At 39.6% G+C, this 12,809-nt stretch overlaps 2 long non-coding RNA genes across 2 annotated transcripts; both read right to left on the bottom strand.

Moving 5' to 3' along the window:
• Positions 1 to 9,277: 9,277 nt before the first annotated feature.
• On the bottom strand, positions 9,278 to 10,708 carry LOC123976069. The gene is made up of 4 exons (XR_006826241.1): positions 10,613 to 10,708; positions 10,325 to 10,524; positions 10,065 to 10,229; positions 9,278 to 9,918 (listed from the first exon to the last, which is right to left on the bottom strand). It is a non-coding gene; the product is annotated as an uncharacterized LOC123976069 (long non-coding RNA).
• A 330-nt stretch (positions 10,709 to 11,038) lies between these two features.
• On the bottom strand, positions 11,039 to 12,532 carry LOC123976070. Its single transcript, XR_006826242.1, has 6 exons — positions 12,508 to 12,532; positions 12,340 to 12,399; positions 11,958 to 12,265; positions 11,567 to 11,844; positions 11,222 to 11,450; positions 11,039 to 11,131 (listed from the first exon to the last, which is right to left on the bottom strand). It is a non-coding gene; the product is annotated as an uncharacterized LOC123976070 (long non-coding RNA).
• Between the last annotated feature and the right edge of the window lie 277 nt (positions 12,533 to 12,809).

The raw sequence follows: 12,809 nt of genomic DNA, 5'->3' as shown, positions 1-12,809 counted from the left end.
TTGTGCACACTGCGGAACATGTAAAAAAAATTACATGTAAAGTGGAAGTGGAAAATGAGAGATCATCTGTAGGAAAAATATTTTTTTCTGAGTTGTTAGCCATTTGCTCTGTGCTTACTATTAATTTTATGACATTGAATGATTATGATTGAGATATTGCTGTTAATAATGGTTTAGAGGTGCATGTGATGTAATTCATTATTATTATTATTATTATAATATTGTTATTATATTATTAGAATTAATTACCCCAAGTGAAGGAGTTGACCTCGGGGTCTTGTTCGCGTAGTATTGCATTTGCTTTGACGAAAAGAGAGCTAAGTCAGAAGGCAAAGCTCTCAATCTACCGTCTACGGTCTTGAAGAGCTAGATTGTGGGTATAAGGGGCAAAACAGCATTTTCTCAGGAGGGTGGCTGGTGTCTCCTTTGAAGAAAGGGTTAGACGCTCAGTCAACCGCGAGGAACTCGGAGTAGAGCAGCTACTCCTTTGTGTCGAAAGGAGCCAGTTGAGGTGGTTCCAATGTCTCCCTAGGGTTGTATTCCAGACACGTCCAGCTGGGAGGAGGCCTTGGGTAAGACCCAGGACTAGGTGGGGAGATTATATCTCCACACTGGCCTGGGAACATCTAGGGATCCCCCCGTCAGAGCTGGCTAATGTGCCTCTGAAAAGAGAATTTAGAGGACTTTGATGATGCCATTCTTTTCATTGACAGGTCCAAAGGATTGTGGATCAGACGGTGTATTAAAAGGAAAACAGTTGATTTACAATTTATGTTTTTGAAAATCAGGCATGTGTGCATGCAAACAATATCAAAGTATTTGTTTTTCTCTTGATTTACAAAACAGAACAGCGCGTACACACAGCTTTACAAATATGAAATAAAGAGTATGCATATTTCTTCAATTGTGCACAAAGATTATTAGTCTTGAACCTACACAGACTTTTATGCATCTGGCCCCTGTTTAGGCAGTGATTTCATACTCTCTGTCTCTCTGTCTGGTTGGCAGGTTGCTCAGTTGGATATGCTATCTGGCTAATGTATGATTGATTATTGGAATAAGAGACACTCCACTGCCCCTGACTTTCCTCCTTCTCAACATGGTTAATGGGCCAGCCAAAGGCAGGTGCAGCTCTGTGTATAATGTATGTGTGCGCGTAAGTATGTGCTTGTTGGCATCACAGACAGAAACCAGTGGAAGCAATTTAGGCCTACTGCATTATATTGATGGATATTTACGTATTTATGCCATTGGCGCCTGTAAGTGTATTCATGTGAACACATGTAAGCGGGGGCTCCCTGGTTCAGAAAGTATCTGTGTGTTTCAGTAGAAGCGTATGCGTATGTTAAATGAAGCAGAAAGAAACACGTGTTTTGCTTGGAACGTGATTGAATCAAACGGCCCACTTATTGCGTTACTTCCACCACGCCATACCCGCCAACCCCTACTTATGACAACCCCACCCAATGCACACATACTCTACTCACCTCTCTCTGCTTCAGTCTGTCCTTGAAACACTGGACATGCAGTCCATCAGTGGTCTTTCCGTCAATGGGTCCGCCTTCACAAATTACTTAAGTATCCTCCATCCATCTATGCTCCACACCCCTTTCCCTCTCTCTGTACCCCTGTTATGTTTTTTCTATAATCCTTCCTTCCCTACTTACAATAAACACGTAGGTCAGTGCAATGCTAAGTGCTTCCTGGCAATCATCATCTGTTCAGTGCTACAATGTATGTGTTTGATTTGTGTGTGAAGCAGGGTTCTGTTCAAATCGCCCCCTAATTATTTTATTTCTGGTTTACAAAGGCGCATAATAAGTGATTTAAAAAGGATCATCTGTGTAATATATACATGAATTGTTTTTGCAAAATGTTGGCCCTAGTCACCCCCCCCCACTCTTCTTCAGGCACTTATGTAATACTGTTAACAAAAGCAGGCCGCTTCACCCTGGCCATGGCAGGGGAGAAGGTTGGGAGGATATAGGCAAAGTGAGGGAGAAAGGGAGGAGACGAGTGGAATTTCAACGAGCTGTCCTTGATGACTGACCGCAGTAGCGTCATGGTAACATTGCCATTCTATTGCAGGGTAGTCCAGGAATCCAGTGTATATGAGTGTGTGTGTTTGATGCATGGGAGGAAGAGTGTGGGAATGAGAAATTGGTTGATGTGATGAAAAAATGTTGCATCTAATTCAAGTTTGAATTAGTGAAGGGACGCTTTCTAAATCATGTGCTCAGATGATAAAGATCCTTTGCCCACCTCACTCCCCTATTTCTCTCTTTTCAATCCCTGACATTGCACATCAAACGGTTTTCCCCTGACATGTGCTAATCATATGTTTCTACAACATCAGCACTCGGATGTAATTGAAAGCATCAACCTTGCTGCATATAATTTAACATACATTCTTCATTATGCTTCCTTTCTAATCAAAGCCATCCAATGCATCCAATCATAGCCTGGTAAGCATGCATCTCAACTCAAATGTGTTATGACTTGTCACTTAGTTTCAGTTGAAGCAACAACATAAATGGTAACAAAGATTTATCGTCAGCACCATTAACTAACAATAATGCCAAAGTCAAGCAGATTTAAATCAATGAAGCAGGTCAAGTGTTTGACATTGGCATTGACCATCCTGTTCAACCAGTCTTGTATTTCCCAGTGGGTCCACTGGCAACACCACTCTGGGACCAAATAGGAGCATCAGCTAGTAGATTTATGAGGCCCCATTACCCTTTTATTACTGTAAGTAACAATGAATAATTGTTTGTAATCAGGACATTGCGTTGGTGAGAACAGTATTAGGTTCACCTCATATATCATTGGACAAATAGTAGTGGTGGGGACAGTGAGGAATGAGGATGATATTGGGGAGAGACCTCTCTTGGTTGTAATTGTTTAACCCCCAAGTGAATATGACCAATAAGTGAATATGTACAATGGCATGGAAGCACAAAGGCATGGCACAGAAACACATGTGTGCGCATTCATATATACATCCGCAGATATGTACACTCATATTGGTTCTAGCAGGCAGTTGCTGGAGAAATTGCTTATTAACAAAGTGCAATTAATCACAGCCATGTACTAGTCACCTGGACAACTGAAAGTCAGTGTGTATGGAGAGCAGTGGGGAGTGGGCTCCAGTGGTCTTTCTAAATGGCTCTAATATAACACGCTGCGTCGTAAACAAAGCTGCTTGGTTGTTTGTCAGAAGAACAACGCTGCACGCAAATACCTGACATTAAACAGACTGACTGTTTCTTCATGCTGACGGGACTGTGAGCACAAATAAATATCATCGCTCTGTTGTTCAGTTCCCTTTTGTCTATCCACTTCTGGCCAGAATGCTATGCATTTGCAAAACCGCAGAGATGCTCTCAGCTAATGTATTCATTACATACCGTACACTCTGCTGTGGCACTTCCTTCAATGTACCTTTATGACACCAGTGTCGACCAAACCATCACATTTCAGAAGAATAACAATGAGATTTACCACACACAATAAAAACTGCAATTCCCATACAAGATGCTCCCTATGGGGTATTAGTAGGTTGGATGATGAAGGCTGGTGAAACTATACTTCCCAGGGGGCAGAGCTTCATTGCCAGTGCTCCTTCTGGGGGTAATAAACTTCCACTGATCCAGTGACAGCCCTGATTTAAATGAATCCTGAATGCTGATCCACTGTGTCCCAGTGTGGCAGACTACAGGGACCATCCACCAAGGAGAAATGGTGTGTCGGGGTAGGGGGGGGTTTCTGCTTGCAAATGCTTGTTAACTGATACACATTTAAACAATGATGATGTAATGAACCTTTCCCTATTTTCACTATTGCCTATGACATCATTGCACCTCCTTGATTTTCAGTTCATGTCTCACCTATTATGTTGGAGAGGCCTATGTCCTCACTACTGCAGCTGTTTCTCTTGCAACCATTCGGCAGAATTACACTTTGGGAAAAGATAAATCCGTCCATGTCTCCTTCAACATACTAGCAAAGTACAGTTGGTTATTTGTTATGAACCAATCAGTGTATGGTTTATTGGCCTCACAAAAACAAACACTCAAATTTTAAATAAAACCATGGGCAGCTGCTCACACCATAGTCAACACATGTATAGCGAGAAAGGTTGGACATCATGTTTGATAAACTAGACAGGGATAAAATGCCAGTGAACATTGGACATTCATTCAACAAGTGGGAAGAAAAAAAGCACTATCATATATTTGCTAATTAGATATTTTACCCATTGATGGCATCCCTCCAAAAATAAACGGATGTATCATATGTGATGGGCATGGACTAGACTTTATTTCAAATCCCCACTTGAACTTGAGAAAACCCAAGCAGCCAATCACAGGTCTTGCAGCGCCCATGTGGTATCTCCATAGCTGCAGTATCCCCAACATGTAGTTTTTAGGGAGGCGCATGTCAGCCTTTGGCGAAGCTTTGCCGGCATGCGTAGCCTCACCAGTGTACTTTGCCTCCAACTCTGTAGTTGCATTTAATTTTAGGCCACACTACTGAAATAAGATAAAAGACATCTGTTAGGGCCTGTCCATAGGCTCGCCATTCATCTGTGACAAGCATATTCATACATGATATTATATGGTCGGCAACAGGTCTTCCCTTGAGCGATCTTTCACCACCCTGACAATGAGTGTTCTTGATGTAATTATGTTGTGTTTTTGTGCTAAACTGCAAAATGTTCAAATTTCATACAGATTGTTCATAAAGTGAAGAAACATAAATAAAAGTTGTTTTCCTGGCAAAATGTGTGTCACTTTATTTAAAGCAAACAATTATGTGTTATAAGGTCTTATAATTAGTTCATATGGTATTAGGTCCACCTGTAATATATTATACAGGGATAGATATGTTAACACTCTACTTAAAGCAAACAAAGACAAGCTATATAACTTTAAACATTACTATAAGCTATTATTCCATTTTATATCACTAATTGTAAATGGTGACTAAAGTGTATTTATAACGAGGCAGAGTCGGTGGTTATAATGTGTTATGGAACATGGTCGGAGATTCTCGCTGCACATTGATATAAACTGGTATTACTATTAGTTATAAAACATTAAATCAAAAGGTCATAATACGTTATGAACTTTGCCATAGCGCCTAATGCATGTTTGTAAGTGATGTCAAACATGCAATGTCTTATGGATGCATTATATGGTGTTATAAATATATGCATACGTCATTATAGCGATGACCTTCATAGAAAGTGTTACCGAAAATGGCACCAAAATGGCTCTTCATGTCGACGAAATAACTCATTTTGATGTATTTTGTCAGTGTCTAAAACAAAAAATAAAGAGATGCACTTAGAATGATGCATGCAAAATACTGCAAGAGCAGGGCCGACCTAACTAAAAGGATTTTAAGCTAATTTTCCTTCCTCATGTTGCTTTTTATTTTTCATTCACTATGCACTTTCCTCTTACTTTTCACTTTCCCTGGTGGAGTGATAATGCAATGTGGCCTCTAAACACGTGGACATATGTGGATTTCATACTACGGGAGAGAAGGAAAACACACTGACACACAGGCATATACCCTGTGAGCCCCAAAATAAAAGTCAATGTGGAAACATATACAGTATGTGACATAGACATGACATTAGCCTCGTAAAATATTATTGAATGGAACAAGCTGTGAAACACATAACAAGATATAAATTAAATTATGTCAGTGTTACATTTCTCCACCGCCAACCGGGTAATGACACCATAAATGGGACACACCATTCTGATGTGTTCTTCATGTGAAATGATTAACTTGAACACGAAGGACAGTAAATCTATGGACAATGTGATTATGGTTAAGGTACCTTTATGACATGCTATTTTTTTCATGTGTTGTGGATTATATTAAATAATATAATAATGATTATTATCACTATTATTTAATAATTAATATATCACTTAAAGTTAAATTCTCCTTGGGGGACCACTTAATAAAAGAAAACTGATAGCCAAAAAACCAAAAGGACCCAAATAAACCCATTCTTCAGACAGATGCTGTCAAATGTGCGAAAACAACCGATATGTTTGCTGCCGGGGCTGCAGTAGCTTCAACATCAGCTGCGGTACCCTGCATAGTGCAGGCACTTGAAGGAGTAAAAGAGCTGTGGAGGCCACTGCCAGGCAGAGAAGGAGGCTGGGTTAACAGAGCAGACAGACAAAGTGACATGGCCGAGTGAGAGAAAGAGCAGGAGGAGAGTGGAGGTGAAGAGGTAAGCATGGAGTAGCTTAGCCTGTAGGGAGGGAGCAGGAAGGGAGGGTCATTAACACTGGGGACGCTAGGGACATGTAGCCACCACTTTTTGAAAGCTTTTGTTAAAAATGTTCTGAAAAACAGCCCACAACAAGAAATGTTAATTAACAAATAAAAATGCCATGAGAAAGTTTTTTGCGCTTAAGAAAACCTGCAATGCAATGTAAATATAGAAGAAACCTCTGCGTTGTCAAAAAAAAGTAACTTAAGCAAAAAATAATAATAAGCTACTGTTTACTGCATAATATTTTATTATATTTTCATATTGGGAATTGTCACCTGGCACTTGAATTTTGTGCTTCCCTTTATAAAAATAAAGACATTTCCACCATAAATTGGTTCATAAAATGTCTCCAGGATGCAGGAAATGAAGTCTTAAATGCTCAAAATCTTCTGGGTGAGGACCCCCAGACCCCCCTATTGACTATTTCATCAATACATATTTTTTCAAAATAGTAGGTCTATTAAAATATATTCTTGTCTTGTAGTCATGGACGCCAATCTTGTGCTAATGTTACGTATCAGTGTTTCATCACACCCCTAATCTGACCCCCTACATGGATTGATGGTGTAGTGGTGAGGGGTGTCCTACCGACTTTGGTGGGCCGCCTCAGCCAAAGATGCCAGGGCCGATTTTTTCTGTCCCAGTTCAGCCCTGTTAACAATATGAAACACACAAGAGATCTGTGCCTCAATAAAATCCTGTCTCGGAGACCTACAGACTCCGAGACAGTGTGCCTTTCCAAATCATGTCCAATAAACTGAATTTAATACAGGTAGTGAGCAGTGGAAACAGGATGCAAATGAGCTCAATTTTGAGTGTCATGGCTGTCATGGCTTTGTTATTTTTGTTTTTTATTTTTAATAAATATTCAAAGATTTCAAATAAACTTCTTTCACGTTGTCATTATGTATGGAACATCCAAAGTGACAGAACTGAATGAAAGAATAAATAAATAAATGGGGAAATATATCAAAGAAAGAATGAATGAATAAAAGAATAAATACATACATTTGCTTTTGCCTTTCCCCAAGGAGACCTATTGTCATTGCTTTTTCCTTCCTCTTCCTTAACTGTCAATCAACGTGTTGTGGCACGCCCACTAAGTCCAACTAATCACTCACAGAAGTATTTCTCTCCATGATCAGAGATGTATAAAGGTTTGATACACACTCCTACCAGTTGGTGGCGGTAACCTTCCAATTCGTTGTTTGCCAACTGACAATAAAAGCACAAAGAGGAAAAAGAAGAAGAAGAAGGAAGAAGAAGCTAATGTTAGACAGAACCAGCACATGTCAATGTGATCTAAATGCAGAAGTCCATTTACCGGAGATAACTGTAAGAGAGAGGGAGAGGGCAGAGAGGCAGAGGTGTTGGAGGTGCAGTCAGGGCAAGGAGAGGCAGAGGACCTACCTAGAGTGATGGCTCAATAGAGGACGAAGAAAGAGTGGAAGCCCTCCAAAGGAACCCGAGGGCTGTTACCGAGGTTTGTATTTATAAGGTTGTTGTAACGTTATTAAATTCTGATCTGTTTGCACTTTATGACAAACCCCAGCACACAGTGATAACGTTATTTACATAGCAGCTCTGTGCACATGTACCCCTGGTACTGTAATGTTAGATAGTAGTAACATGTCATTTACTGGGCGACAATGATTATATGAAGCCATATTATACAAGTTGAGCAAACACTGGCCAGCCTGCAAACCCTAATATGCAGTACCATGTTGCCAACATAATGTCATGCAACTTATAAAGCCTTATTTTTATCAGAATCACAAATTCTTTATTGATACCCAAGGGGAAATTCTTGGACACAATTGCTAAGCTTGCATGTCAATTAAATATAAAAATTATAAAATCTAAATAAAGGTAATGTGGACATGTAAAGTAATTTACAGCATCAACAAAAGTGTAATGATAAATAGTAGTAGTGCATTAAATATTAATAGTAATAATGAGTACCGGTATATTTAATTTGGAATGGATACAATCTTAAAAACATCGAGACAGAGTAACCAGAGTACTGAAGCAGAGAATGTTGCATATTGAGTATTTTTCCCTGTGTCCTCTTTCTTCAGACTTCTTCAAGAGATGACCCTTGAAGAAAACGGAGCTCTCCACCCTTCTGCTGGAGAGGCAGCCAGGCCTGGTCTTTGATGCCTTGATGATGCATCAGCACAGACATGGTGCCCCACCTTCTGCCGGAGTGCCAGGAGTACCTTGGTGTACTTGTGGTAACTGTAGGGAAATGCTGAGGCCAGGAGCAAGCGAATTGTGTGAGCCACACAGTTTGCTTGCTCCTGGCCTCAGCATTTACTGCCACACTTCTCCCAGTACTGCCTTGAAGAAGGCTTTATTCGCATTCACAGGCAGTACCGGGTGGACATTATGGCATTAGGCAACATCAGGGAGCCTGGGGATGACAACAAGGAGTACCGCTATGGTGCCTATAGACACTTCATCTATTGGCAACATGGAGCTTTAGGCCAGGGAAACCAATATGTCGTCCCTGGTTGTTGTGTTTGGAGGATTAGAGACAAGTTCCCTGATCCTCAAGGACACTACACGGTTTTATTCCTGGACTGTGAATTTCCTTCCAGGCCCTCTGGCATGGTCATACAGTTTCACACAAATACTCACAAACCTGCCTCACCATCATCAAGGCATCAAACAAATGTACATAGTTAACATTTGATTTATTATTACATTTCTATATATATTTATTCATATTTCTATCCTCTTTATTTAAATTTGATGTATGTTATATAGTTACATATAGTGTTATAGTTGTTCAACTGCAGTTCTATGGTATCAAAAAAATAAAAAGGTAAGAAATAGAAGCACATGGTGTTTTTATTTTCATTATATACATTTGAACATGTGTTTAGAATTTCAAACTTTGCCATAACATTTCCAATACCAATTTTAGTTATTTATATTTACATAATAGGGGACAGCTGTAGTCTTACTTATCATTACTGTTCAAATTGTAAACTGTAATTTAGGCTACCTACTGAAAATAATATGCGCTGGTCACAGTGGACTTAGCAGAATAAGATGAAACGTGTACAAATTGGAAAAACATGAAATAACCACTGGAGGAGGGTAGGAACAGAATTTAATGTTAATAAATTTCTCTTTTTGAAGGGTAAAAGCTATGACTTTGTCAGTGAACTGAAGTTCTTTCCCTCGTGATCCTGCCTGACAAGTACCAGGACACATGCAAGGTGATCTCCTATGGGGATCCTTCCACATCAGATGCTGGTTGGAATAACGGTCCTGTTGAAGACAGTGCCATCAAACATAGTTACAGACTATATTGTAATGTAAATATCATTCAGTGACATGTAATATGGTACAACATAGGCAACAAATTTGTGACTTGTCTCTGCAACAAGTCTGATGTTGCTGGTGCAGGTACGGGAGGCACCAAACCAAGCTGTCTGGGGTCATCTAGGAGAAGGCTCCTCCTTCTAGGCATCCCCACTCCACTTGTGAGTCTGTTCTTCACAATCCTTCTTTGCAACTCGGAAATGTATCCGTAGGTTTTTTCAGATTTCAAGGCATATACGCTGTATCTTCTACCGTTCTTCTTATACAATCTTTTGAAACTGAAATTACACAAATTACAACCATTTAATATCAGCTTATAAGTAGAACAAGAGAAAACCTTGAGTGTAAAGACAATCAATTGCATATAAAACACGGGCTGAATATTGTACTATGAATGGGAATATTATACAAGTGTAAAACGTACATCTCTTTGCCGTCCAACGTTTTCATTGTTGGTCGGTTCCGGTGGAAATTGTAGTCCAAAGCAGCAAGCAGAACTCTTGCCTCATAAACTGGGGGGCTGAAAGCATAACGCTTGCTGGCATACATCAGGATATGATTCTGGAATGACTCTAGGTCTGCAGTTGATCTGATAGAACAAACAAATACATACTTCTGTGTACATGAGCAGTAAGCATAAATATTACTAATATACATCATTCTGAAAAGGTATAGCCACACTACCTGAATCACAGATAGTTGTGAACATCTTTCTGCCACTTCTTATTGAGAACTATATCCACTAAAGCTTTGTGGCACTGGGAGTCTCTCTGGATCCACATCTTTCTCCGCATTTGATCCGATTCAAGGTGCCCGTGTTTGCAACTTCCCATAGTCCAGGTGTGAATGTTGCAGACATGGTGAAGGATGCCAAGCCATAATGCCTGCAAAACATAAAAATGCACTATCAATATGTCCTTAACATAGCAATTAATGAAATTACTCAAAGATATAATACAATTGTGTGCTTACAAGAAACTGCCCACGTGTGTCGGCAGTCTTGCAACACCACCGAAAATGGTTGACTATGTCCTTCAGCCAGTTGAAGAGGATGGACTGTCCCTTTTATCTTTCCTGCCTTGAAAAGAGAAAAATAAATATTACTGTAAAATACAGGCATTCAACTATAGTCTGTGTGTAGAGGTTAAAGTGTAAATGTTCACCCCCCCCCCCCCAAAAAAGATAACACTAACTGACTACACCAAATGTCTAGAATGAGTAACACATCTTCTGGCAGAGGAAAGTAAACAAAAGTAAACAAAATCTGTTGTCTTTGAGTGCAATGGAAACTTCCATACTGTCATCCATCAACTGCACATAGTTCAATAACCCTAATGTACAGAATAGTAACTTTATGGTTAATAATTGTTTCACAACATTAGCCAGTTATTACACTCACTGCTGCTATTTTTTTGGCAAGGTTCTTCGCACCATGCCACATATCCAGACTGTGATGAATTCCAAGGGCCTTGTATTTGCCTTTGTCTGGGTCTATGAAGTGGTAAATAATTTCATGTTACTATAATATTTATATTACTGTTATACACATGCATTCATACAATATATCACATGAATACTTACTCATAAGGGCACCAATCTGAGCATGAGCATCTGTGCAGATCTCCACTAGCTTTATTTCTGATGTAAGCTTGTCCAGTCTGGATGAAACCCTCCTTCTCCATGACGACAGAGTTCCATGATGTTTGCCACTTGTCTATGGTGGCAACATGAATGATCTCCTTGGTGTCATTCTCCATGGTGGTGTAGCTGCAGTATTGTGCACAGTGACCAGGAGAGTCATTTCTGCCATCTGTTGAAATGTTTTAAAATATAATTCAACAGAAAAACAGTTATTAGTTGTTTCCATACTGTCATTGCTTACTGTATTCAATAGCTATGTTACATAATACAGTATCAACTACACACCTAGGACAACAACATCTTTCCCTTGAAGGCCACAAAGAACCTCTGTCCTTCTCTCTTGCCAGAAGTCCTTTATTGTATTGATGCAGTAAGTGTCCTGAATGGAGAAGAAAGTGTTCCTGTTCACCATCCCCATGTTCATGAATTTGAACAAGAGGGCAACCTTTGTGTAGTTGTTGCCAGACAACAAAATGTTGGTGGACAAGAGAAAATCTCCAGCTTGCATCCCAAACTTCATCACAGGCTGGGAATTCCACCTCCACAAGCTGTGTCCATTATTTCTAAAAGTCCCACAGTAGAAACATTAGCTTTTATATATATATATAGACCTATATACAACCTTTCATTTTATACTAATTTAAAGTTGTGATATTCTGTGATTGTCTGGACTTACCCATTCGATAGTAGCTGCTGTGCCCTTGGTGGTGATGTTGATCTCAAAGGGTGCAACAGAGTTGCACCAGTCCTCATAAGGCCAGTGCATTTATCCACAGGCAGGATCAGAAATGTAGCCAGTTGTCTTAAGCAGTTCTCGTACACTATGGAGGCTCTGACACCTATGATGTCATCTTCACAAAGGACATTCTGTGGTTCTGGGAAAACAGGGTCATGATCACAGGGAGAAGGCTCATCAGGAGCATCTTCATGTGCAGGCAAGGAAGTCCATCGATAGAGTGTGCTTTCTTCAGTGCTCCACCCATTCTATTGAGGCACAAAAATCTGTAGTAAACAAACACCACAAAACAATTGCAAATTGAGACTGACAAATAACACACCGTATAGAAATCGGTGGAAGATCCTCTTCATCAGAGCTGAAACCATTCTGTCCATCATCTCTTTCAAGGCCCAATCAATTCTTTTCATAATGACAACTTTCAGATAAAAACAAGTTCTCAAATAATATCACTAAAAAATAATACATGTAATTAGGAAGTACTACTTACACACTGTTCATTGGGTCATTGAAAAGATTTTCCTCCAAGTCCTCCTCAACAATGCTCATGTCATGTAAACTGCAAAAAACATGTTACAAATATATATTATGAACATTTGGAACAAAGTAATACAGGGCTAAAAGTTATGATGTGTACATGTTACCTTTGTTCAAGGCCCTGAATTTCTGTGGCTTCTGGAATGACATCAAGATTCTCATCTCTGTAAAGAATAACCAGAGCAAGTTGTGTAAATCCCACATATGCTCATTCAACAGTAGATATAGACCAAAAATAAAATAACACACTAATCA

This window comes from Micropterus dolomieu, linkage group LG09, assembly GCF_021292245.1.
Source record: "Micropterus dolomieu isolate WLL.071019.BEF.003 ecotype Adirondacks linkage group LG09, ASM2129224v1, whole genome shotgun sequence".
Classification (NCBI taxonomy): domain Eukaryota; kingdom Metazoa; phylum Chordata; class Actinopteri; order Centrarchiformes; family Centrarchidae; genus Micropterus; species Micropterus dolomieu.
The sequence above is the reverse complement of the archived record's forward strand: the minus strand, read 5'-3'. Positions and strand labels throughout refer to the sequence as shown.